Raw genomic sequence first — 27,563 nt, 5'->3', positions numbered from 1 at the left:
TGCCTAGAGGTCTTTTTCAATATACATACTCATAATAACAGTTATCACTTTTGCCCTTATTAGGTGCCAGGTACTGTGTTAAACTTCACATGACTTATCTCCTCAGACCTCAGTCAATAACCTTGCAGAGTCACTACTATCATTATGGAGAAACTGAGAACCAGAGGGTTAAACAGCTTGTCCACGGTCACGAAATAAGTAAGCAGCCAAGCTAGCATTTGAACCTTAATTATCCGCCTTTATGATCTACTAATGCCTCTCAACCGGTGATCCTCAAATAATGTCCATAAAAATCAGCAGAAATGTTTGTTAGAAAGTAGAGTCCCAGGACCCTACCTCAGAACATCTGTTTCAGAAGGTCTGGTTGGGGACCAGGGATGGACAATCTAATAAGTACCAGAAACACTGCTCTCGACACTTTTACAGAATAGTCTCAACAAAGTCATAGAGTTAATCATTAGTTCTGGTTCTACAAATGTATCTCCCTCTGGTCATAAATCTACTTGGTCTTCATCATAATGGTTATTTTATGAATAAGGGAATCATTAGTCTTGTTATGGTTACCCAAGAACTAAGATGGTAGAAAAGGGGAATTCCCTCTAGCTCTTATGTACCCTACTTGCTAACCTCGCCTTAAACAGAATTGTGAAACATCTAAATGTGTCTTTGATACCTTAGCTCCTCAATCTACTTTGGGGAAATCTCCTCCCCAGGGCTCATTGGCTTCATACTGCTCAGAGTCTACAAGAAGATCCTACACAAGACTCTAATTCCCAGTTTCCCTCTAGCCTTAAATAGTATATTGATTTGTCAAGATGCTACCCTTGACCAAGAGACCAAGAGATTCAGAAGATAAAATCATTCTAATGAGATACTTTCCCATTTTCCCACTTTCTCCCTAACACAATGCTTTATTGATCCAAATAAACCATGCGTGTCTGCAGAAAATTTTTAATGGGAGATTCTTATCATGGGAATTTCAGGCACCGATGGCAGGCGGGTGGAAGAGTTATTTTTGGTCAGATGTGCCTTTCAATGCCTCATAAATCAGGCTGCTTAGGCAGCTTCCTAATTTCCATTTAGGCAGTGCCAGTCCTGCTGACACACTCGATTGTACCCCAGTCAGAGGCTTAAGAAGTAAGGAGAAAGGTGAAAAAGCAGTGACATTGGGAAAGGAAAACATGGGGGACCGCCTAACTTACCCTCTCTCAGAAATGAGGATTCAAGCCACAAATAAAATAATAAACCACACAGACTTCACATTTTTCTTTCCCATTTCTGTAAACAAGAAATAAAAGCCAGGATTATCCTTTCCTTGATAAGCATGGAGAGAAAAATCAAGGAAATGTACACAACTTGCATCACAGCAAATAGAATTCCTTAACCTCAGAAACACTCTTGTTACACACGCACTCCGACCTCTTACGCAGGGAGACTTGCCCAGAAGTGACCTTCAGCAACCTAGAGAGCTTTTTATAACATTTGAGAATGCACAACTGGATATTTTTATCAGCATGTGCTCTGCCTTTGATAAATGTTATAATAAGCAGTTTGAAACAAAAACACAATGAATACATTTTTTAATGCAGTATCTACAAGAACACTTAATTAACAACCTCCAAAATTGTACAGGTTTCACTGAATGTCTCAGGAAAGAAGACTAAGTTTAGAAAACATGGCTCCAAGTGTTCACTTGCCCCCAAATGTTATCTAGTAGGATTAGGTAAAAGCTATTTGAGAAGTGATGTTTAAAGCCTCATATTGGCCATAGCTGATTTTTCAGGATTCCAATTCAGTATCTTTATGAAATGTGTTTTCCTTTTTTAAACAGAAAATAAAATAGCACGTGTGTAAAAAAACAAAAAACAATAAATACCCTACGACATGAAGAGTTCCTTATAATCTATTTTTATGGCACTAAGTAGAAACATGCCTATGTTATTCTCCCATTGAGTAGGCAGTCCGTTATGTAAATTCCTTACTGGAGCAACATGATTTATTGTGGGATAAGGGTAGAACCAGCATTTTCAGAGTGCCCAACACCATCACAATCTTCATCTCAATTAATCCTCAGAACAACCTTTCGAAATAGGTATTGTTATCTCATTTCACAGGTGAGGAATATGAGGTTAAGAAGAGCAAAGTAACTTGCCCAGGGCCAGTAACTAGCTGGTAACTAGCAGAGCCAAGTATTCAAAACAGATGTCTTATTTCAAATCCTATGCCCTTTCAGCTGCATAATACTGCTTTAAAGTTCTCAGCTTCTTTCCCAGCATCATTTGTTGGATTGTAGATCTTCATTTATTAATTTAATAATTAAATTTAGGTATTTCTTATGATCTTCCTATGTAGTGCACACTGTTCTGGGCCCTGGGGATATAGCAGTGAATAAAACAAAATCCTTATTCTCATAGAGCTCACATTCTAGTGGGGAACGACCTCCAGGAGAGAGCTGTAATAATCCCTCCTCTCTATCCACATTCTAGGGCTTATTTATCAGGCATTCACTGCCCTGATTTAAGAGAAATACTCTTTTTCCATCACTGAGGGAAAATTCAACGCCATAGACCCCCTCATCCTGATTGTATTGAACGCTGTTTTCCCTCAGATGAACTGAAAGCAATAAATGACTAAATTCTTCCAAGTGAAAAGCTGTTATAATTGGATAATGACCACAAAGCAGGCGTTTTTTGGTTTTTGTTTTTGTTTTTTTTTTTTTTTTTGAGTTACACTAAGTGCCTGGAGGAAAGTATCAGAATTCTTCTGCCCACCGCCCATTATGGAGCTGACAAGGTCCTGCTCTGTGCCATGCTCCTTAATTTTCATGTTGGCTTTAAAGATTTACAACAGCTCTAACACCTATGCGTGAGAAACACAGGGATCCCCAAGTGCCCAAACCATGGTGTCTGGCCAGCTTTGCTCCCCAAAAGCCTGCTGGGGACTCATCTACTGGAACCAGGACAGCTCAGGAAGATTCACTTGCTTCTGTGAAAAACAACAGTGACCATAATAGAGAAAGAAATTCTAGGCATTCTTTCAAGCCATTGGGAAGTTCCAGCACATTCCAGTTGTAAAAGAATTCAAGTCCCTCCACTCATGTCAAAACTTCAGCGTCATCCTTCTGTGCTTTGTACATTTACTAGACCAAGGCCTAGTAATTAACTACAAATTCTCTTCCTGCCTTTTTAAAATCATGAACCACAAGCTGATTCTATAGGAGGACAATCTGGGATTTGGTAAATTATCCTCAGGCCTTGATAATCCTCAGGCAATGACAGATTTCAGAAGTTTGAAGATTCTCAACATAAAGCATTGCTAGAGTACTGAGCCAATCGTTTGTGACCTGGAAATTTTGCAAAATATTTTATTCCTTAAGCTTTGGAAATCCACATCCATGATGACTTACAACTGTTATTGGAGAAGTCTTCACTCCCTTCAAGGTCCAAAAACCCAAATGCTCTTGTGTTTTTTTCTAGGCTCAACTGATTCCCCCAGATCACTCCTGTTTGAATCTCCCCTGCAAATTTCATTCTCATCTGTGATTCTATTTAGAAGACATCGTACTTCTCGCTTACCTCCTAACTCTTCTTTGTCTTTTTCTTCCTCTACAAAGCAAGGAAGAAAAATATGCAGAAAAACAAAAGAAGTTGCTCCAATTATTCTTTTTTTTTTTTTTTAAAGATTTTTTATTTATTTTTTGACAGAGAGAGACACAGTGAGAGAGGGAACACAAGCAGGCGGAGTGGGAGAGGGAGAAGCAAGCTCTCCTGATGTGGGGCTCGATCCCACATGACCTGAGCAGAAGGCAGACACTTAACGACTGAGCCACCCAGGCGCCCCTGCTCCAATTATTCTTAAGGCAAAGGAAAAAAAAATTCTCCCATCATTAAGAAGTGTTCCTGAGGAACTTCAACTGGTACAAATTTGGCTACTGTTAGCAGGAGTCAAAAACACTGACCTTGATAACATGACAGAAATAATTATTACACTCTGCAAGAGAAATCATTTCTTCACTGTGCCACAGATTCAATATGTATTTCCTTCAATAAAGAATGCACATGCCCTCATTCCAATAACTGAGGGATGGAAGAGGGGAAAGACTAGTACAATTCAAATACTAGCAAATAGAGGTCAGTTGGGGAAATAATACAGAGAAGCAATAGTGTGTCACCCTGGGAGGAGTGCTAGGAATGAAATATAAGTAAGCATGAATGAGAGCCTGTGGAACACATTACAGAGAAAATGGCTTTAAATGGATCTACCAGCAACCTCTCAGCTTTTGAATTTCACTAGGGAGAGGAGACAGACTCTACATTATGGTTTTAGAACTACTGTGATAACTCAGATGCCCAGACTCCCCTGAAATCCAAATACTGCTGTCACTGAGATCTGCTTTATATGCATTATCTTCACAAAAACTTGATGCTAACCTCTGAGGCAGGAGCGATTATTATTGCCATTTTAACCCGTGAGGAAAAGGAAGCTCAAGTAGACAACTAGGCCACTGTAAACCAGGCGGTAAGTGAGCGAGTGAAAGCACAAGCCCAGGTCTGAGCTCTGGACTCTGTGCTCTTAGTCATCACACTACAGCACTTCTTCCTTAATGGGTGCCTTTTTGGTCTGCAGAGGTGGCCAACTGTTCTGGCTCTCCCTGCATCTCTCTCTTCCTTCTGGTTCCCTGATCGGTTGCTGAAAAGACTCAGGAATTGAGTCCTGAGACAATGACTGGGTAACTCTTCCTACAGTGAGGCTCTACCATCAATAGGAGCTTCAGCATCTCCATTCTCTTCTCCCTACTAAGGCTAAGAAATGATGACTGCCCTATAATCTTTTTATAAAAAGTCTCTGTGGCTATGGAATATTACTCGGCCATCAAGAAAAGGAAATCTTACCATTTGCAACAACATGGATGGAACTAGATGGTATTATGCTAAACGAAATGTCAATCAGAGAAAGACAATTATCATATGATTTCACTCATATGTGGAATTTAAGAAACAAAACAGAGGATCATAGGGGAAGGGAGGGAAAAATAAAGTAAGATGAAATCAGAAGGGAGACAAACCATAAAAGACTCAACTATAGGAAACAAACTGAGGGTTGCTGGAGGGAAGAGGGGTGGAGGGATGGGATAACTGGGTGATGGGCATTAAGGAGGGCAGGTGATGTAATGAGCACCGGGTGTTATATACAACTGATGAAATCACTAAACTCTATCTCTGAAACTAATAATACACTATATGTTAATTAATTGAATTTAAATTTAAAAAATAAAAATAGGGGCGCCTGGGTGGCTCAGTTGGTTAAGCAACTGCCTTCGGCTCAGGTCATGATCCTGGAGTCCCGGGATCGAGTCCCACATCAGGCTCCCTGCTCAGCAGGGAGTCTGCTTCTCCCTCTGACCCTCCTCCCTCTCATGCTCTCTGTCTCTCATTCTCTCTCTCGCAAATAAATAAAATCTTAAAAAAAAAAAATTTAAAAAATAAAAATAAAAAGTCACTGTGTAGGAAATGTTCTCATCACAGCTCCATTACCTAGTAGTATACCCTATAGAACAGATATGGGTGGTACTCTGATGGCCTGGAATGATACATCTGATTGAAAAGGAAACCATACATTTTGGGTAGCCATGATACTAGTTATACTTCTAGACCACCACCTTAGAAGGAGGGGCACCTGGGTGGTTCAGTCAGGTGAGCGTCCAACTCTTGATTGCAGTTCAGGTCATGACCTCGGGGTTGTGAGATCGAGCCTTGCCTGCACTCCTCACTCAGCGAGGTCTGCTGGAGATTCTGTCTCTCCCTCTTCCCCTCCTCACTTGCATGCACATGCACTCTCTCTAAATAAGTAAATAAAATCTTTAAAAAAAAAAAAGGAGGGAAAGTAAGAGTTCACAATAATATATTTGCTCATTTTCACATTTTGTTAATCTGTCTCTTTCATTAGATTATACAAGCTTTTTGAGGTCAAGGATCACATCTGTCTTATTCACATTGTATCCCCTGTGCATACCATAATCCCTGGCACAAAGTCATGCTCAGAAAATATTTGTCAAATGAATAAATAGGTGATATCCCCAAATTAGAAAAGCATATCCAACTACTCCCTTTTCTTTCTTTCTTTCTTTTTTTTTTAAGTAGACTCCACACCCAGCATGGAGCCCAACATGAGGCTTGACCTCATGACCCCTGAGATCAAGACCTGAACTGAGATCAAGAGTCAGATGCTTAACTGACTGAGCCACCCAGGCACCCCACCCCCTTTTCTTTATTTATTCAATCATTCTCACTTATTGAACAGCTGCTGCTGCTCCTGCAAAAAAAAAAAAAATAGCATAATGGATTGGTTAAGTACATAGAATCCAGATTCTGATGGCCTGGATTCAAAAACTAGTTCCGTCACTATCTGTGTGACCCTGGGCTAGCCAACTCACAGTGTTGTTGTGAGGATGAAGTAAATTAATATAGGTAAAGTATTTAGAACAGCACCTGGCATATAATAAATACAAGATATTTGCTTTTATGATGATGATAATGTTCCAGGCTTCAGGACACTGGGGATACAACAGTGAAAAAGTCAGATCTCTGCATGCTTATAACTTACATTCTAGTAGGAGAAACAATCAGCCTACCAAGGATTCAGGAAAATCATTACAAATCATTTTAAACACGATGAAGAAACTAAGGCTTCCCTGGTGTTGAGAAACACACTGAGGTGGAGTTGAGAAGGCAAACTGTTTACTAAGGAGAATCCTTAAAATCGGCACCTGTGGGAGAGAGGAGACGGAACTAGAAGCCAGCAGAGAGAGAAGCTGGTGGCAACCGCGGCCCAACCACAGCCTCAGCCCACCCCTTAGGGAACGCTCAAGTGGAATGACCCTTCACAGTTGTCCTGACCATTAGACCCCCGCTGGGTGCGGGCCACCCTGCGAAGGGGCGTGGCCTTGCTCTCTGCCGCTGGAGCAACCCCTCAAAGGGCTGACAGCCGAAGACTGCCAACAGCAGGGGCAACAGAGCCTGCACTGCGGAGGCTAGGGCAGCACAGCACAGTTTGCATTCCACCCAGCAGACAGGACAGTAAGGGTGAGGGGCCACCTAAAATTAAGTGGTGAGGGAAGGCCTCTCTGAGGAGGTCCTATTCAGGCTGATAGAACTATACAGTGAGGAGTCGGCAGCCATATAAATAGATGGGCAAGAGCATTCTTATTAAAGGAAATAGCCAGTACCATGTCCCCTAGGTCAGAATACGCTGACAGTTTGAAGTGCAAAAAGAAGAGCAGTGAGGCCAGAGAGTGGTATAGAGTGAGGTTTGAAGAGGCAGGCAGGGGCCAAAACACGAGAACCTTCAGAAGTTTGGGTTTTATTCTCAGTATCGATGAGCAGCAATTAGAAGGAAGTGGAAGGATCTGATTTACTCTTTTAAAAGATCACTCTTGGGGCACCTGGGTGGCTCAGTCGGTTGGGCATCTGCCTTAAGCTCAGGTCATGATCCCAGGGTCCCGGGATCCGAGCCTCACATCGGGCTCCCTGCTCAGCAGGGAGTCTTCTTCTCCCTCTGCCCCTTCTACCAGCTCATGCTTGCGTGCTCTCACTCTCTCAAATAAATAAATAAAATCTTTCAAAAAAATAGTCATTGTGGGCACCGGGGTGGCTCAGTCATTAAGCATCTGCCTTCGGCTTAGGTCATGATCCCAGGGTCTTGGCATCGAGCCCCACACTGGGCTCTCTGCTCAGCAGGAAGCCTGCTTCTCCCTCTCCCACTCCCCCTGCTTGTGTTCCCTCTCTCGCTGTGTCTCTCTCTGTCAAATAAATAAAAATCTTAAAAAAAAAAAAAAAAAGACTGGGGTGCCTGGGTGGCTCAGTCATCAAGCGTCTGCCTTTGGCTCAGGTCATGATCCCAGGGTCCTGGGATCCAGCCCCGCATCAGGCTGCCTGCTCGGCGGGAAGCCTGCTTCTCCCTCTCCCTCTCCCCCTGCTTGTGTTCCCTCTCTCGCTGTGTCTCTCTCTGTCAAATAAATAAATAAAAATCTTAAAAAAATAGTCACTGTATTCCTTTGAAAAAAAAAAAAATAAAAGATCACTCTGGATGATATGTGGGAATGGGTGGAAGAAAGGAGAAAAGTGAAGGCAGAGAGACCAACTAAAAGTTTACTGAACTTTTTTTTTTTTAAAGATTTTTAAAATTTATTTATTTGACAGAGAGACAGTGAGAGAGGGAACACAAGCAGGGGGCGGGGGAGAGGGAGAAGCAGGCTTCCCGCGGAGTAGGGAGCCCGACGCGGGGCTCAATCCCAGGACTCTGGGATCATGACCTGAGCTGAAGGCAGAGGCTTAACGACTGAGCCACCCAGGCGCACCTTACTGAACTTTTCTAGACAAGAGATGGTATACTGATGAAGATGAGAAAAGTGGATGTATTTACATGCAGAACTCTGTAGGAAACTATGCAGGGCTTACTAATGGATTAAATGTGGAAAGTGAAAGAACGGAGAATCCAAAATGACTCCTAGTTTTCTGGCTTGAACAACCAGAAGGATGGTGATAGGAAAAGGCAAATTTAGGGATGAATATAGAATCCTAGCTTAGATTTTTTTGGTTTGAGGTGCCTATTAAACATCAAGTAGAGAAGCCAAGTAGTCAACTGTATATACAAGTATGGAGCACAGAAGAGAGGTGGAAGGCTAAATATTTATATTTGGAAATCATAGGCAAATGGATGATATGTTAGTTTGCTACTGCTACATAACCATTACTATCATTCAGTGGCATAAAGCAACAGTAATTTTTTTTAAGCATGGAGCCCAACATGGGGCTTGAACTCACAATCCTGAGATCGAACCTGAGCTGAGATCAAGAGTCAGATGCTTAACCAACTGGGCCACCCAGGTGCCCCAACAATAATTTATTTTTTTTAAGATTTTATTTATTTATTTTACAGAGAGAGACAGAGCGAAAGAGGGAACACAAGCAGGGGGAGTGGGAGTGGGAGAAGCAGGCCCCCACTGAGCAGGGAGCCCGATGCAGGGCTTGATCCCAGGACCCTGGGATCATGACCTGAGCCGAAGGCAGACGCTTAACGACTGAGCCACCCAGGTGCCCCAACAATAATTTATTTTTGCTCACATCTGCAGATTGGCTGGGGTTCAATCGAGGCATCTCTGCTTCTATCTGTAGGGCCAGGGGAGTGTCTGTACTCTGTATGCCTCATCCTCCTGGGACCAGCAGGCCAGACAGGCAATGGCAGAGGCTCAAGTGAGGGAGAGGAAACATTCAAGGTCTTGAGAAAGTCCTAGGAAATGAAAACAGGTATCAAAGAGATATCTGTGCTGTCATGTTCACTACAGTATTATTCACAATAACCAAGATAGGGAAACAACCTAAGTGTCCTTCAGTAGATAAAGAATATATCTATATATTCTAGATATAGATATAGATATAGGAACATTATTTAGCCATGAGAAAGAAGAACATACTACCATTTGTGACAACATGGATGGAACTTGAGGGCATTATGCTTAGTAAGTCAGAGAAACACCAACACTGTATGATCTTACTTATTTGTAAAATCTAAAAAAACCAAACTCAAACTCATAAAAACAGAATAGAATGGTCGTTACGTGGGGCCAAGTTGTGGGAGAGTTGGATAGATGTTGTTACAGGATAGAAACTTGCACCTAGAAGATGAGCAAGTTCTGGAGATCTAATGCACAGCATAGTGATTATTGTCCACAATACTGTATTATACACTTCAAAGCTGCTAAGAGACTAGATATTAAATGTTCTTAACACACAAAAAAGATAATCATATGAAGTGATAGAACTGTTAGCTAAATCCACAGTAGTAATGATATTGCAATATATAAATGTATCAAATCAATACATCATATACCTTAAACTTATACAATGTTTTTTTAAAGATATTATTTATTTATTTGACAGAGAGAGAACAAGAGAGCATAAGCAAGGGGAGCGGCAGAGGGAGAAGGAGAAGCAGGCTTCTTGCTGAGCAGGGAGCCCGATGCGGGGCTCAATCCCAGGACCCTGGGATCATGATCTGAGCTGAAGGAAGCCACTTAACCAACTGAGCCACCCAGGCATCCCAACTTATACAATGTTACATGTCAATTATATCTCAACTTTTTAAAAAGTGCTGGGCCCATGATATGCCTTTAATTTCACCAGTATATCATTACCCAAAGCAAGTTACATGGCCAAGACTCAGCCTATGACGACACCCTGAATTCAGGAATTGGGGGGAGCGAAATTGGGGTCTGTAATTTAGTCCACCACAGATGAGATCAGCCAGGGTAAGAATGTAAACAGTAAAAAGAGCCAGGCTTGGACAAATTCCCAAGGTACTTCAGCATTTACCTGTCAACCAGAAGAGGAAAAAACAGCAAGAATTTAGGAGGAGCAGGTGCAGTTGGAGAATAATTAAGAGAACATGAGAAAAGTAAGAGAGAACAGTGTTTCAAGGAGACTGCCAGATGTTGCCGAGATATCAAGGGGATGTGAACAGAGAGAGGACTATGGTAACTGACAACATGGTCCACCAATCTAGGTGTTCCATAACAGGACACCAGGACAGGTGAGAGGGTAAAACCCCGCTGTTTCATCCTGGGTTCTCAGACAGCAAGAAAACAAATTATGTTTGGACAATAAACAAAACAAAACAAAAACACACCACTCTGTCAGGAATGGTGGAATAAGAAGTTGAGTGCTTATTAGGTTAAGGCCAGACTGTTGAAGTTCTTCAACACCTGCCTAGGGAGTTGGAACTTGGTCTTTAAACAACAGGGAATCGTTCAAAGCTTTTTGAGCAGAGGAGAGATAAATATCAAGTTTGGGATCTAAATGCAGTGTAAGATGGATTTGAGAGAGAGGAGACTGGTGACAAAGAAGCAGGTTATCCTAGTTCTGTTACTCAGACCTCTTGCTCAGATCCTCACCTCTGAGAGAGACTTAAGTTCCCTAGATCAAGTTCCTGATGCTTGTTACTATTAAAATCTTTCTTGCCTGCTTCTTCCTTGCCTGGCTGACCTTAGTTGACTTATGATAACTTTCTAATCAAAATCTGGGTCCTGACCCTCTGCCTCCACCTTCCATCTCAGCACTCACTCATTTAGAAGTATAACCTTTCCTTTTGTGTCCATGTAGGAAACTCCTCTGCCAATGGGCTTCAGATGGCAGCATGAAACCACAGCCTGGCTTGTTCACAATTCCAGGCTGCTATTCAGACCTGTTCCCCCCAGTCCCTGCTGCTCTCCTTCCCTCAGCCCATCCCTGCCTATTCTCCCAGAGCACACTGGAAAGTTCACAGAGTTCAGAACATGCTGGTATCCTCCAATTTACTAACATAGGCTCTATTCTTTCCCTAGTCCTCCTCATCTCAGGCTTGACCTTTGTTATCTACCCTGTGCAAATGCTCTTCCTACTTGAAGTTCCTTTTGGCCCCTTAATGACTCTTAGCAGGGGGATGAGGTAGGGATAGGGTGTGAGCAAGCAATGATCTTAAAAAGCAACCACTTTGTCTACTATGTCGTTCAATCTGCACCATTTTCCAAGAAGACTAAAAGGCAAATACGTCAACAAATGTCTCACATAGTGAAATATCACCATTGGTATTACATAGTAATTTGGATTGGAAATTTTTTCCTACATTCTCATGCCTGGACTTCCAACAGATCTACAGAAAGATGAACAGGTGTTGTTTCTAGAACACAAGGATTACTTGAAATGAGCTAGGGTTTAAAATGAGAAGTCATTATTAGATATATGCCAGGATTCTTCTTGTTAATTTTATAGGGCCATCATGTTTTTCCCTAACACATACATCTTCAGTTGCTATGCATGGTATTTTCCTGTTGCCAAATATTCTTTAGCTGACTGGTGCTAGCAGGAAATGGAGAAAAATATAAAATTGGAAATTAGGAAGTAATGACATCAGTGTTCAAATCACAAAAGACAAGGTGGAAACAAATATTCTGCCTTAGCGCTGATTTACACTGTTAACAAAAGACTGGAGTCGGCAAAATTAGAAATTGCTAACTCTTCTCGGTCACTACCATTTAGTAAAAATTTATTTCCCTGACCTCAATGGTACTTCATTTGGCCATAGCGCTCACTGGGAAATTGGTAGTGACACATGAACTCTCTCAGATTGCACCACTCCTGGGTTCTAGCTGCATCTCCTGGCCACAGAATCCGTTTGTGATCTCTGCCTCTTCCTTTAGTTTTTGCTCTGGAAATACGGCCAAGTGTAACAAAGCTGCCCACCTGATGACAGAGCAACTCAGAGCTTCCTTGTTCTCACATTACATTAGGCACCTTCAGAAGCAGCTTTAACTCTGGCCTCTGCTCTCAGTCACATATTTCATTATGTGACTGACTTCAGAGTTTACTAGACTGAATCACTCTTGTCTGACAGGGACCAGAGGGGAGTACAAGGCTGATGCTCCAGGCTATTCCCTTCATCCATACATCCCTCTAGTGGCAAAAGTCTGGTAAACTCTGATGTCCTTTGTTGCCTCAGGAGTTAGTTACAGTTCTCAGAGTGGCTCCACACTATCTTTGTCAAGAGTGACTCATGGCATTTACTCCACTAAGGATCCAATATTGCTTGCATAGATCGTATCTTATAGCTTTTTCAAACAACCTTCTTGAATTTAACTTGCATAAGGCCCTAAAATATCATAGTAGGGAAGCTAGCTTAAAGGAACACACCACAGTCACACTCAAAGCTGACCCTTGATTCTGTCATTTGGGTCTCTGAGACAGGACATGGGCCTACTGACTCTTTTTTAGCCTCATGTCTTAAAATGTGTTTTTTGCCTTTCCTCCATGACTTCCACCTGTCCATATTACTACCCCCTGATGAAACAGGAACACGTGAGAAAACCGGCCCTGAGTATCTCTTGGTTTCTCCAACATAGACCTATAACGCCATGGGTTACATTGGTAAAGAAATGGAGTCCATGACTAGAGCCTGTGTCAGAGTCAAGTCACTTCAAATATTTATTGAGCACCTTCTTCATGCCCAATATCAAGGAGATCTTGGCAGCCAGCTATTAACACTAGTCCCAACAGGTTTCCCTGAAAGCATGATTATATCACATGCTTTTCACAGCCCTCACTGCCTTCCAGTAATTATGGAGCAACATTGGGTAACTGTGGACTGTTGAATGGAGCAAGCCTGGGCCACAGATGAACCAAAAGCAGATGCAATAGAGCTAACTCCTCCATCCCTCTTGAATCCTCCAAAAAGCTCAGAGTAAACAGGACCTTTATGTTATGGTCATTATTTTGTGCTCCCCTCCTTTGCTTCATTACCTCCTATCTGTTGCTTAGACTGTAAACACAGACCAAATGTCAAGACACTGATAGAGTCACCAGGAAACCCAGCTCCAGGTGCCAGACCTACCTTCGTGCTTTTGGACTGTTGCTGTTTGTGTAGAGATGGCAGGGAAAAGTGCCACATGGCTCAGTGCTCCTTTGCTTCCTGCTCTGTTAGGTATTAAACCCCAGCAACCTGCTCAAGGCTCAGTCTCCCTCTCTAGAGCTAACTCACTAGAACACTAACCCCCAACTTAATGTCCCTTGAGCACAGTCCTCTCCTCTTCTCTTCTTGCTTCTTCTCTTTTCTTCCCAAGATCCTGTGAGCTAAATACCATCATATAATAAGCAAGAAATGTATAATGCAGAGATTTCTCTTCTTTATAGTTCTACCCATATGGAAAAAAAAAGAATTGTTGATTATCTTAACCTACACATAACTTGTAGAACAGAAAGATTCCTGTCAAATAATCCTCCCTTAATAGATTCCCTTCATTATTATAAACTAAGACATGACCTTCAAGCATTAGTACCCAGACAATACAACATTTGTGTGTTATTTAATTAGCTTATTGCTTTTGTTAATGTACATTCCTGTGGTTCTACCACTTTCCACTCAAACTTTAAAAAAATACTACATGGTATTAAAAAAATTTTTTATCATTGTATCCATACTTTTGCTTCATTTAAAAAAAATTTTTTTTCCAGCCAGGATCTCTCAATGTTTTGAAGTTATCTCATAACAATGGCTAATTTATTAAGTCCTGGAAAATTATAACAACAATAAGCCTTTGTGCAAAGTTGGCATGCTGGAGATTCTTGGTTAAAAAAAAAAAAAAAGAATGTGATAGATCTACCAGAGACCACTGTCTTTCTGTACCATCTAATCCCCATTATGAAGTGATTCTTATCAAACTGGGAAGTGATCATGCGGCAGCCTAAACAACGCTGGAAAAACTAATTCAATAAATCAGAAGGGTTATTCCATGTCATCTACATGCTCAAACAAGAGGGAGAGCACATTGGCTTTAATAAATCCTCAGTTTCCAGCCAAAGGCCTTTCAGAGCTCTTGGCTGCCTGATCAGATGTCTGGAATTATGAAAGTTTTTAGAACTTAAGGAGGAAATTCTTATTTATCATAAAAAGAAGATTTGAACTGGACAAATTATTGAATATTCTACATAAGTATCTAAGAATCATGTAATTGTTTAATAATTATTATCTCACTTTACATATAAGGAAACTAAAACTAAAAAGAGTTAAGAAACTTGCTCATAGTTGGCAGTTAGGAAATGATGGATCTGCAAATGCTAATCTTTCCACAATGTCCACATCAGAACGCAGGACATCAGAGGGGGCGCCGGTTTCATCAGTGATTCCATCTCAGTTGGTCATCCAGCCTGGGCATGATGTATGTGACCAGGTGACTCAGATCACTGGGCTGATGAGGCTGACAGTCATTTAGTGATTCAGCAAATATTACTGAGCAACTACTATGTGTCAGGCACTGTTCTAGGTGCTAGAGATAGAGCAGTGAATAAACGGACAAAATCCCTTTTCTTCACTGAGTTTACATTCTACTGAGGGGAAACAAACAAGTAAGTACATAACGTCAGGTAGTGATAAGCACTGTGAAGAAAAAGAAGGATAAGAGGAAAAGAGAAAACTTCAATGGTGGTGCTCCTCTATTTAGATGGTCAGGGAAGTGCTCTCTGATAAGAAGACATTTGAGCAAAGACTGAAGGAAAAGAGGGGAGGGAGAAGAAAGTGAACCATGTCCTATTTGGGGAAAGAGCATTTCAGCCAGAGTGAAGACCCCCAAGTGAAGGGCCTAAGCAGATTGCTCTGTACATTTCGTGAAAAGCACTGAAGATGCCCGCATGGCTGCAGCAGAGTAAGCAAAGGGGAGAGTTAAAAGAGATGAGGTGGAATGGATGGCAAGGAGGGAGACAACCATGAAAGGCCCTTTGGATCCTATAAACATTTTGGGTTTTACTCTATGTGAGATGGGAAGTCCTTGGGAGGTTTTCAGCACAGTGACATACTGGTTTATGTTTTAAGAGTTCTACTGATAATTAGCCAGTTGACTTGGATGCCTCTAGGCAGCAAGGCCCCAAACTACAAACAGAATGAGTGGTAGGGCAATAGTACAAAGAACATGGGCTTTGGAATTAGACAGATCTGTGTCCAGACCTCAGGCTCCATCCCCAGCTCATTCTATTATATTTGCACTAGTTATATAACCTCTTTGAAACTCAGTTTCCTCAACTAAAAAGGAGAATAATATAACCTGCTCTATAGCTATTAATTAAATGAGATATGTATAAAGCACCTAAAATATTACTGTATTTTATTAGCACTAAAAAATAAAAATAACCAACCATTAATTAATTTAGTGATTAATTACTGAATTATTTTATCATTATCAAAAATAATAAAGGCAAGACCCAGACTGGATAATATTTCTTCTCTGCTTCTAGAATAATAACAATAACAAATTAATAGTGGGGAAAATAAAGGATGTACTCTTTCTCTTTAAAAAAAACTTTGGGGCGCCTGGGTGGCTCAGTCAGGCACCTTCAGCTCAGATCATGGTCCCAGGGACCTGGGATTTTTTAAAAAAAAATAAACAAATTAATTAAAAAAAACTTTGCATTTTTGGAAATTTTCAAAGATATACAAAATTAAAGCAAGTTCTCTAACGAGACCCATGTATACAGTTTTAATAATGAGCATTTATCCAATCTTATTTCATCTTATTTTTTCTGGAATATTTTAAAGCAAATCCCAAATATATTTCCTTTTTTTTTTTTTTAAGGATTTTATTTATTTATTTGACAGAGAGAGACACAGCGAGAGAGAGGGAACACAAGCAGGGGGAGTGGGAGAGGGAGAAGCAGGCTTCCCGCTGAGCGGGGAGCCCAATGTGGGGCGCTCAATCCCAGGACCCTGGGATCATGACCTGAGCCAGAGGCAGATGCTTAACGACTGAGCCACCCAGCCCCCCCCAAATATATTTTCATTTCAGCTATAAATACTTCAGTTTTTATCCCTAACAGAAAAGAATTTTTTTAACACAACCCAATACAATGAACATATCTAACAAAACTAACAATCACTTCTTAGTATCATCTAGTATGCAGTCCGTGGTCAAATTTTTCAGCTGTCTCAAAAATATCTTTTTACAGTTGTTTTGCTCAAATCAGGATTGAAACCAAGCCCATAGATTGCACTTGGCTGATATGGCTCTCAAGTCCCCTTTTATCTGTGACAGTTCCTCCTCCTTTTTTTCCTCCCATGACTTGTTTTGGAAGAAATTGTCATTTGAAGGATATGCTCTATCAATGACAGGTTAGTAATGTTCCCTCCACAGGCAAAGGACATCAAACCTACTTATTACACTATAGACACATTCCAAGTGCTTTCATTCCAATTTTAGTATATGTGCTGCCAAAGCGAGCACCCCAAGTGCTTTCAAAGAGGAGTAAGGGGAATGTTTTCTGCTCCCAAGAGAGGAAGTTAACACTATCAACTCTTGTAGAGAAAATACACTTAATATAAAGAGATGGCCTTAAACTCCTTAAGATGGACATAAAGGACTGTCATGAAATAGACCGTAAGACCTAATGGCTTTCTTCCAGTCCTAGAATTCTCTGGGACCAATCTCAGATGTGTATTTAGATGATCACCATGGAATAATGACCAACAGAATTTCCTGTTTTCTGTTAAAGAGCAATCAGAAATTCTTCTTTGTTGATAAGAAATTACAAGAATATTTCTTGTCCTAGTGAAAGGGGACAGGTCAGTTATTACTGTGAAAGCCTATACTGACCTTAAAACTGATGGCCCAATTGGATTAGCTGAGATAAATTCAACTCTGGAGTCCTAACTAGAGCTAGTTGGCTTTCATCAATTCTTTCAGGTAATTCAATAGAACAATACCCAAAAGAATTAAAGGGATACTGATAAATTCTGAATGAGCAGAAGAGATTTTTTGAAATAAGAGGAAAAAAGCAAGATAAATGTAGCTCCTGTTGATTCTATATCATGGTATGAGTAGGTTTTGTCAAAGGATCACTTGCAGAAGTAACTACTTCAAGATCTTGACCAAGAATTGACTTCTGGAAGCAAGTCAAAACTTAAATTTAGATATTGGTTCCCATACACATTATTTAACCATCAAATACAACATTCCTTTATAGACCTTAATAAAAGGCCAAAATTATAAATGAAGTGTTTGTATTCATTACAAATTATTTTGGACTTGGGGAATCTTTTGAAATGTCCATGTGAGTCAACATGGGGTGGGAGCTGGAAAAAGAAAGCATGGTCTCCCACTCATAGCTAATTCTGGCTCTGGTAATCAGGGAAACACAAGAGATAGCCAAGTATGGACTGGCAACCCCAACTAGCTTGTTTTGTCATTTTGTCTTTCACTCAATAATCAACCTTCCTTGGGCATTCATCAGAGTGTGACCTAGCCCTAGGTCCACTGTGTTCTGAGTATACTAATTCTTCATCAAAATGTGAGGCCAGGAGTCTGGTTTAACACTGACATTCATTTTTAATTAAGATGGATAATTCAGAAAGATGTTATTGTTGGCAAACAAACCACAAAAGGAAATCAGTGGTCTATGGGACACAAGGCAGGATGGTGCAGAGAAAAGAGAGACAGGAGAAGAAAATAGGAGAAAGAAAGAACATTTTTGTTTTGCTTTGTTTTTAAGTATCCCAAATATCTGATGAAAAGGAAAATAGAAGAAAGGGAAGAAATGAAGGAAAAGAAATTATAGTGATAGCTTTAGGTTCAAAGATGCCTTTAAAAGTTAGCACATGTGGGGTGCCTGGGTGGTTCAGTTGGTTGAGCATCCGACTCTTGATTTCGGCTCAGGTCATGATCTCAGGGTCGTGGGGTCGAATCCCAAGTAAAGCCCTGCATTGGGCTCCGTGCTCAGCTGGTAGTCTGCTGGAGATTCTCCCCCCATCACTTCTCACTCTCTCTCTAAAATAAATAAATCTTTAAATAAATAAACAAAAATAAAAGTTGGCACATGTAGGGCACCTGGATGGCTCACCTGGTTGAGCATCCAACTCTTGGTTTTGGCTCAGGTCGTGATCTCATGGGTCATGGGATGGAGCCCCGCATCGGCCTCCATGCTCAGTGGAGAGTCTGTTTAAGGATTTTCTCTCTCTGCCCCTCCCCCCCACTAGCGCACACATGCGTGCTTGCTCTCTCTAAAATAAGTAAACAAATCTTTAAAAGTTGGCACATGTAAGATTGTGGGGAAAAACTTCAAGTCTCCTACATGCTGGGCTGATTGGAGGGAAGTGGGGAGGCGGAGGGTAGCCCAGTATGTGCTTCATCAGTACTGACAGGAGGAGTGAAGGAGGCTCTGTCTTGGATCAGGCCTTTCCCACATAAGCACAAGGCTGAGCTGTTCGACTGGGCTTGGTCTTTGGGGTGTGGAAAAGACAAGCCCAATCCATTCAACCTACAAATGCTTTTTATAGCTATTCATGTTTGTTAAGGCCTGGAATTGATAGAAAGCAGTGCAATTTTTAATCTTTCAATTTCAAATCTCAATAGGAGGAATTTTGGTTAGCTGTGACCAAGATTCTATAATAAGATGCTTTAAAAAGAAAAAAAAAAAACCTGAAAAGTGGCGACTGATAGGGCTGTTCCTTAAAAAAAAAAAGCATAATGTATTGGTTCTGTTTCTTCAAACTGGAATCACTAAGACCAATGGAAAAATACAAGAAGACAAATTTCATCTCAGTACTTAAGCAAGAACATTTTTTAATGCTTTTTTTTTTTTTAAGACTTTATTTATTTATCCGACAGAGAGAGAGAGAACACAACAGGGGGAGCAGCAGAGGGAGAAGGAGGCTCCCCACTGAGCAGGGAGCCCACATGGGGCTCGATCCTAGGACCCTGGATTCATGACCTGAGCCGAAGGCAGACACTTAATGGACGGAGCCACCCAGGTGCCCTTTTCTAATGCTTTTATCAAATTAATCATGAAACTCTTTGAAGAGGTAAGATATATGACACTGAAAATTATCAAGAAGAGATAACTTCCTGTCAGAAAAACTGAACGTGAGTGGTTTCCAACCTTTGTAGGACTATGAAGACCACTGTGAGGTTTAGTTAGGATCCCCAGGTTAGTATTGTGGCCTAGTATCCATTAAGAAACCATGATGACTTATGTTACAGACTTGTCCATTTAAAAATCATTAAAATAGTAAATTTTATGTTGTTTAAAGTTTACCATAATAAAAAAAACAAGAAACCATGCCAATTAGAGAGAACCCTGTCTCTAATTCTCCAGTTTCTCAGGAGTCCTGAGCCAATAGGTTGAAAACTACTGGTATAAAACAATCTCCTCTTTCGTTAACCTTTAAATCTCTACTGTGTGATTAGAAACAAAAACCCGGGTCAGGAATAATATTTGGCTACAGATAATATCGTAAAGTATGAAAAGTTCATCCCATGCTGACTTGATCACAAGAAGACAGACTTAGGATCTTTTTCACGTAACCCAATATGCCCTTGACCAGAATAGGAAGGTGATTGATACATGTTGATTTGTCATTCTAGGTTTGGACTTTTGCTCCTATTGTACAAAAAGGAAAAAAAAAGAAAAGCACACTTTTATAAGTTCTTGGGAAGGAGTATTTAGGGGCATCTAAAATGGGACTATGAGTCACTAGTTTAAAATAAAGAGGTTTTGCTTTAATATCACACTCAATTTTGCTCTTATAAAAGAATAGTCAGATAGTTAACAATTTACCTGATATCTTGGGTGCCTGCCAAGGTACTTGCTGATTTCATTCTAAAATGTGTCCTTCCAGGGGGTACAAAATGAGAACAGTTCCTCTGTTTTGCATCTGTATTTGATACACTTTCTTTTAAGGACGGAGTCAGGGGAAGAGGGGGATCTTTCATAGTTAGCTATGCTATTTGACAACAAAGAGCCTCTGAATAATCAGGTTTTTTTTTTTCTTCTCTACTTGGCCCCCAACTGAGCAGGCTGAAATCCTTTCCTACCTGGAGCGCTGCAGGGGGTGTGACAAGTGGAGATATCACTGGCCATTTGCATTTAAAGAATTAATAAAAATTCCTCGTTTGCCTGAAAGCCCCATGAAGTTTATAACCTTGACGTTTTATAACCCCCTACACTGGTTTCCCTCCTGGTATGGCTAAACAAACCAACATAAATCTGTATCTTAAAGAATGCAATTAGTAATGTGCTACTGGACCGCATACTGGAACTATGCAGTTCCCTGGCCACAGAATTTCACAAAAGGGAAACAAACAATACAGAACAATGAAAAGCATTTCCTAAGCTATATTAACCTTTAGGTCACCCATATTAATGACAACTATTCCATGTGAACATTTCTTAACTCAAGCAAACAATCTATTGAGAACAAAAGGTCAAAATCACCTTTCTTTGATGTTAACATAGAAAAACCTTCTTTTCACTTATTCTTACCTAGAAATTGATATTATTTGTGCTTCCTGGGGATGATTTGCAAGATTTAGTTTGTAAATCTACCTTCAGGTTCCCTGAGACCCATCCCTACAGTAGTACCTGCGCCCAGTCTGCCTCTGTGGTCCAGTACTTAGGGCAACACAGAAAGAGCTAAATTAGAGCTGTTGCCAAGATCATTAGACCCCTGAGAATGGGTCTTGCCAGTGGAAAGTGACAGGTTCTACCATCAACACCCTGCAGCGTGGGAGGAACACTGGGAAGGGGGTACCTATGAAAAATTCAAGAATGTTTCCTGAGCCAAGGGAGAGAAAGGGAAGCTATCCCTGAGCCTTGCACTGAAGAAGACAGAGAACACAGGACACTCCACAGTCCTGCTCCTCTTGTGTAACCTTAAAAAAATAATTTCTTGGAAGACAAGTGGAGTCCCAAACTGGTGAGGCCAACCCAAGCACTCTCCAGAGGTGACTGACATTTCTAGTCACTGTGTTGCTTGAGGAGATTTGGGAAGGGGGCTGAGGAGTGGTTACCAAACATTAAAACCTGAGAAAGTCCCCAAGACCAGCAGCACCACTAGGAGCTGCCAGGGAAGTTCTGGCTGATAGGAATGATTCCCAAGAGCAGCAGTGTCACATTGTCTTGAGGGATACTGAAGTCAGTCTTTACCGGCTACTTAACATCTGGGTGTGGAGTAGGGAGGGAAAAGAATGGTCTTTTCTACTTTTGGGAACTCCTCTATGCTCTCAAGCCCTTTTACCCTAAACCAGGTGGATCCTTGACTCCAAAATTATTTCCTGTTATTTCCCCCCCCTGATAAATCCTTGCAGACTTCAACCTTGCCACCACTTAATGTCCCTCATGAGACAGCCACTCTACTAAGCATGGCTTTCTTCATCTTGGTCACCACCACTACTCCTACTGCTCTGGCCTTGGGGATAAGGCATCACCTTCCCCCCTTTGCCACATCTTTTTAAGCATGTAACAGGTCCTTGCAGTGTTTCATCACAACAGACTACCACCTCTATTGAGACTTCAACCAAGGTTCAAAAGTGGCCAACTGGAAGAGAGCCTAAGGGTATCTCCTAAAATGTGAACTAAATGCATTAGAATTGTCTGGAGTGTTTGCTATAAACAAGGTTAAGGGCCCCACTTCACACTTTTATTCAATTAGAATTTCTGGAAGTGGGTCTCAGATATCTACATCAATAAAAATCTCCCCAAGAGATAATATGCACACCAATATTTGAATCACTGGCATGAGAAGTAATTTACTTCTGCTATAAGATATGGCTTCTCCCAGAGCCTACAGGACAAGAAGCCAACATTCAGGGAGCCTCAGGGAACCTCCATGCCTAGATTTCAACCTGCCTTCATGTGGCAAACTCTGACTCACCCCCACCACTGGTAGCGTACTGGCATGTCCATGCAGCCAAGCCCAAGCAAAATGCCAAAAAGTCCAGTAAGAGAAGAGTTCTCTCTCTTGCCTTCAGTCTAAGGCTCACCCAAGTCCTGCCTTATTTCCAGTCCCAGGATTTGCCTCTCTGAGATGAGTGACAACGGAATTCCCACTGTCCTCATGGAAACCACTACCCCTCACTCACAAAGGTATAATCTTGCTCTGAGAGTCTCAAGGATATCACTTCAATATATTTTCAAAAGTCTGGGTCATTCCTTTCCCAAATAACATCACAGCTCAGGCATTAACAGTCCGAACTCAGCTTCACCAAGTCTAATCCAGTTCTTTTTATAGTCTCTCCTCTGTTGTAAGATAAAGATAAGGCCTATATCCCCTTTCCTGTAATTCTCTTGGTCCTAACTCAGACAATGTAGTGAATCTTGCTTAAGTAGAACACAACGGCTCTCCCCAAGGAAAAAAGCAAGAACTAGCAGACAGAGGAGTCCTAATCCATACCTGGAAAAGAGGCATTTCAAATTCTTTGATTCTAAAATGGCATCAATGGTCAGAGAGACACCATCAATACAATGCAGTTTAAAAAAAAAACAATATATTAAATGTATACAAAAATGTTTTACTAAACAAGAGCATAAAATAACATTACACTTTATTATGCAGTATTACAATCAAAGTTAAAGACTTTTCCTATTCATAAACTTCCAAATCACTTTTTTCTAAAGATTTCATCCATTTATTTGACAGAGAGAGACACAGCAAGAGAGGGAACACAAGCAGAGGGAGTGGGAGAGGAAGAAGCAGGCTCCCCGCTGAGCAGGAAGCCCAACTGGGGGCTTGATCCCAGGACCCTGGGATCATGACCTGAGCTGAAGGCAGACGCTTAATGACTGAGCCACCGAGGCGCCCCTCCAAATTACTTTTTACAGACAGCATGATACATGGCATCAGCAACCTTGATTTGGCATACTTGCTGATCCTCTTTACCACCTTTAGGATTAACAAAATAATTTCAAAGCAGATTAATTAAAGAATACCAGGATGTATTCTGCACTCTGCATTTGTTTTTATTTTCTTAGTTGAATTGCATATGATGGGAAGTCAGACAGCTTTCCTTGAATATTATCCAGAAAATTTTGACATATTTACTGCCTGAATCTTTCATGATGTCTGAATCAGTCATACCAATTTTTCCTATAGTTAGCAATTTTCATTGCCTTTAATTGCATTGCCAGGCCCATGATACATCACTGACAAAATGAAACGAAGTATTTGTGGGTGGCTCCTGTTCCTGGAACCTGGAAAGCATGTGGTTTTTGCTAACCAAGAAAATATGGACAGCAAATCAATCTTAGAATGACAAACTTTGGTTCCCTGAAAAAAATGTATATCCTATAGATCTATTTTCATGACCTTCAAATACAGAGTAACTTTTCACTGCTACATGAAAGTGTAATCCTTTTTTTTTTTTGAGATTTTATTTATTTACTTGACAGAGAAAGAGAGAGAGCACAAGCAGGGGGCAGAGGGAGAAGCAGGCTCCCCACCAAGCAGGGAGCCCGACGAGGAGCTCGATCCCAGGACCCTGGGATCATGCCCTGAGCTGAAGGCAGATGCTTAACTGACTGAGCCACCCAGGGGCCCCTGAAAGTGTAATCTTTTTGAAATTATTTTAAGTGACAATAAGGGACCCAAATTTAAATTTAAATATTTATAGTATTATGCAAATAACTCAACCAAAGTGACAATCAGATTATAGAAATTTCTACACATGGCTTAAGTTTCTATTAAGTAACTATGTAAAAAATTGTTTTGATGCACAGCTCTGATGGGCAGTTGGCAATTCCAGAATCATTAAAATATAAAAGGTAGGGCAGTGCCAAGATACAACTCTGCATGCACTATAAAGGATCTACTTTTTAACACAGGGAACATGTATAAGTAGTTTACATTTAGAAAAAATATACCATGTACATGTGCGCACGCGCACACACACACAGACACACACACACACACAATCAGCTCTAGGAAGTGTAAAGATTTAAATATGAAAAGCAAAACTTTACCACTCTACCTAGTGTTCTGTCAGTTGTCCTTTGCCTCTTTGGTTAGATTTATTCCTAGGTATCTTATGGTTTTTGGTGCAATTGTAAATGGGGTTGATTCCTTAATTTCTCTTTCTTCTGTCCCATTGTTAGTGTGTAGAAATGCAAATGATTTCTGTGCATTGATTTTTATATCCTGCCACTTTGCTGAATTCCTGTATGGGGTCTAGCAATTTTGGGGTGGAGTCTTTTGGGTTTCCCACATAGAGTATCATGTCATCTGCAAAGAGTGAGAGTTTGACTTCTTCTTTGCCAATTCGGACACCTTTTATTTCTTTTTGTTTTCTGATTGCTGAGGCTAGGATTTCTAGTACTATGTTGAACAATAGTGGTGAGAGTGGACATCCCTGCTGCGTTCCTGACCTTAGGGGAAAAGCTCTCAGTTTTTCCCGATTGAAAATGATATTCCCTGTGGACTTTTCATATATGGCTTTTATGATATTGAGGTATGTTCCCTCTATCCCTACACTGTGAAGAGTTTTAATCAAGAATGGATGCTGTATTTTGTCAAATGCTTTTTCTGCATCTGTTGAGAGGATCATATGGTTCTTGTCCTTTCTTTTATTGATGTAGTGTATCACATTGATTGATTTGCAGATGCTGAAACACCTTTGCAGTCCAGGAATAAATCCTACTTGGTCAAGTAAATAATCCTTTTAATGGACTGTTAGATCCTATTGGCTAGTATCTTGGTGAGAATTTTGACATCCATGTTCATCAGGGATATTGGTCTGTAAGTCCCCTTTTTGGCAGGGTCTTTGTCTGGTTTTGGGATCAAGGTAATGTTGGCCTCATGAAATGAGTTTGGAAGTTTTCCTTCTATTTCTATTTTTTGAAACAGCTTCAGAAGAGGTATTAATTCTTCTTTAAATGTTCAGTAGGTGGGATGGCTCAGTCAGTTAAGCATCTGCCTTCAGCTTGGGTCCTGATCCCAGAGTTCTGGGATGGAGTTCTGCATCAGGCTCCTTGCTCAGCAGGGAGCCTGCTTCTCCCTCTGCCTATAGCTCCCTTTGTTTGTGCTCTCTCTCTCTCTCTTGCTCTGACAAATAAATAAATAAATAAATAAAATCTTTAAAAAATAAAAAATAAATGTTTGGTTAAACTCTCCTGAAAAGCCATCTGGCCTGGACTTTTGTTTGTTGAGAGATTTTTTATTACTGCTTCAATTTCCTTGCTGGTTATGGGTCTGTTCAGATTTTCTATTTCTTCCTGTTTCAGTTTTGGTAAATTATATGTTTCTAGGAAAGCATCCATTTCTTCCAGATTGCCTAATTTGTTGGTATATAGTGGCTCATAATATGTTCTTATAATGGTATTTCTTCAGTGTTAGTTGAGATCTCTCCTCTTTCATTCATGATTTTACTTATTTGGGTCCTTTCTCTTTTCTTTTTGATAAGTCTGGCCAGGGGTTTGTCAATCTTATTAACTCTTTCAAAGAACCAGCTCCCAGTTTCATTGATCTATTTCATTGATTTCTGCTCTAATCTTTATTCATTCTCTTCTCCTACTGGGTTTAGGCTTTATTTGCTGTTCTTTCTCCAGCTCCTTTAGGTGTAAGGTTAGGTTGTGTATTTGAGACCTTTCTTGTTTCTTGAGAAAGTCTTGGATTGCTATATACTTCCCTCTTAGGACCACCTTTGCTGTATCCCAAAGATTTTGAACAGTTATGTTTTCATGAATTTTTAAAATTCTTCTTTAATTTCCTGGTTGACCCATTCATTCTTTAGTAGGATGCTCTTTAGCCTCTCTGCATTTGAGTTCTTTCCAAATTTCCTCTTGTGATTGAGTTCCAGTTTCAAAGCACTGTGATCTGAAAATATGCAGGGAATGATCCCAATCTTTGGGTACCAGTTGAGACCTGATTTGTGACTCAGTATGTTATCTATTCTGGAGAATGTTCCATGTGCAATCCAGAAGAATGAGTATTCTGTTGCTTTAGGATGGAATGCTCTGAACATATCTGTGAAGTCCATCTGGTGCAGTGTGTCATTCAAAGCCCTTGTTTCCTTGCTGATCTGCTTAGATGATCTGTCCATTGCAGTGAGTGGGGTGTTAAAGTCCACTACTATTATTATATTATTATTGAAGTGTTTCTTTAATTTTGTTATTGTTAGTTTATGTAATTGGCCGCCCCCAAGTTAGGGGCATAAATATTTACAATTGTTAGATCTTCTTGTTGGATAGACCCTTTAATTATGATGTAGTGTCCTTCCTCATCTCTTATTACAGTCTTTGGTTTAAAATCTAATTTGTCTTATATAAGGATTGCCACTCCAGTTTTCTTTTGATGTCCATTAGCATGATAAATGGTTTTCCACCCCCTCACTTTCAATCTGGAGGTGTCTTTGGATCTAAAATGAGTTTCTTGCAGACAGTATATTGATGGGTCTTGCTTTTTTATCCAATCTGATACCCTGTGTCTTTTGATTGGAGCATTTAGTACATTTATATTTAGAGTAATTATTGAAAGATATGACTTTAGTGCCATTGTATTACCTGTAAAGTCACTGTTTCTGTATATTGTCTCTGTTCCTTTCTGGTCTATATTACTTTTGGGCTCTCTCTTTGCTTAGAGGACCCCTTTGAATATTTCTTGTAGGGGTGGTTTGGTGATCACAAATTCTTTTAGTTTCTGTTTGTCCTGGGTGCTTTTTATCACTCCTATTTTGAATGACATCCTAGCTGGATAAAGTATTCTTAGCTGCATATTTTTCTCATTTAGCACCCTGAATATATCATGCCAGTCCTTTGTCGCCTGCCAGGTCTCTGTGGACAGGTCTGCTGCTGGCCTTATGTTTCTACCCTTGTAGGTTAAGGACCTCTTGTCCCGAGTTGCTTTTAGGATTTTCTCTTTGTCTCTGAAATTTGCAAGCTTCACCATTATATTTTGAGGTGTTGACCTATTTTTATTGATTTTGATGGGGGTTTTCTGTGCCTCCTGGACATGAATGCCTGTTTCCTTCCCCAGATTAGGGAAGTTCTTAGCTATAATTTGTTCAAATAAACCTTCTGCCCCTCTCTCTTTCCTCTTCCTCTGGGACCCCGATTATTCTAATATTGTTTTGCTTCATGGTATCCCTTATCTCTCAGATTCTCCCCTTGTGATCCAGTAGTTATCTCTCTTTTTCTCAGTTTCTTTATTCTTCATCATTTTGTCTTCTATATCACTGACTCTCTCTTCTGCCTCATTTGCCCTAGCAGTTAGAGCTTCCATTTTTTATT

General features: G+C 40.5%; 1 protein-coding gene across 6 annotated transcripts in view; it reads left to right on the top strand.

Moving 5' to 3' along the window:
• Positions 1-22,683, top strand: part of NTN4 (netrin 4) — a 137,449-nt gene extending 114,766 nt beyond the window's left edge. For 2 of the 6 annotated variants that reach the window (XR_014145862.1, XM_081822217.1), the window contains one exon: positions 19,177-22,683. The gene's annotated coding sequence lies outside the window, so the exon portion shown is untranslated. Of the gene's footprint in view, positions 1-2,486; positions 2,647-3,476; positions 3,628-19,176 lie in introns of those variants that run through there. The other 4 variants (XR_014145861.1, XM_081822215.1, XM_081822212.1 and 1 more) reach the window with 4 other exon arrangements.
• Positions 22,684-27,563: the final 4,880 nt, after the last annotated feature.

This window comes from Leptonychotes weddellii, chromosome 5 (genome assembly GCF_054177405.1).
Source record: "Leptonychotes weddellii isolate Sample4059 chromosome 5, ASM5417740v2, whole genome shotgun sequence".
Taxonomy (NCBI): Eukaryota; Metazoa; Chordata; class Mammalia; order Carnivora; family Phocidae; genus Leptonychotes; species Leptonychotes weddellii.
This window is presented reverse-complemented; position numbering and strand designations above follow the sequence as displayed.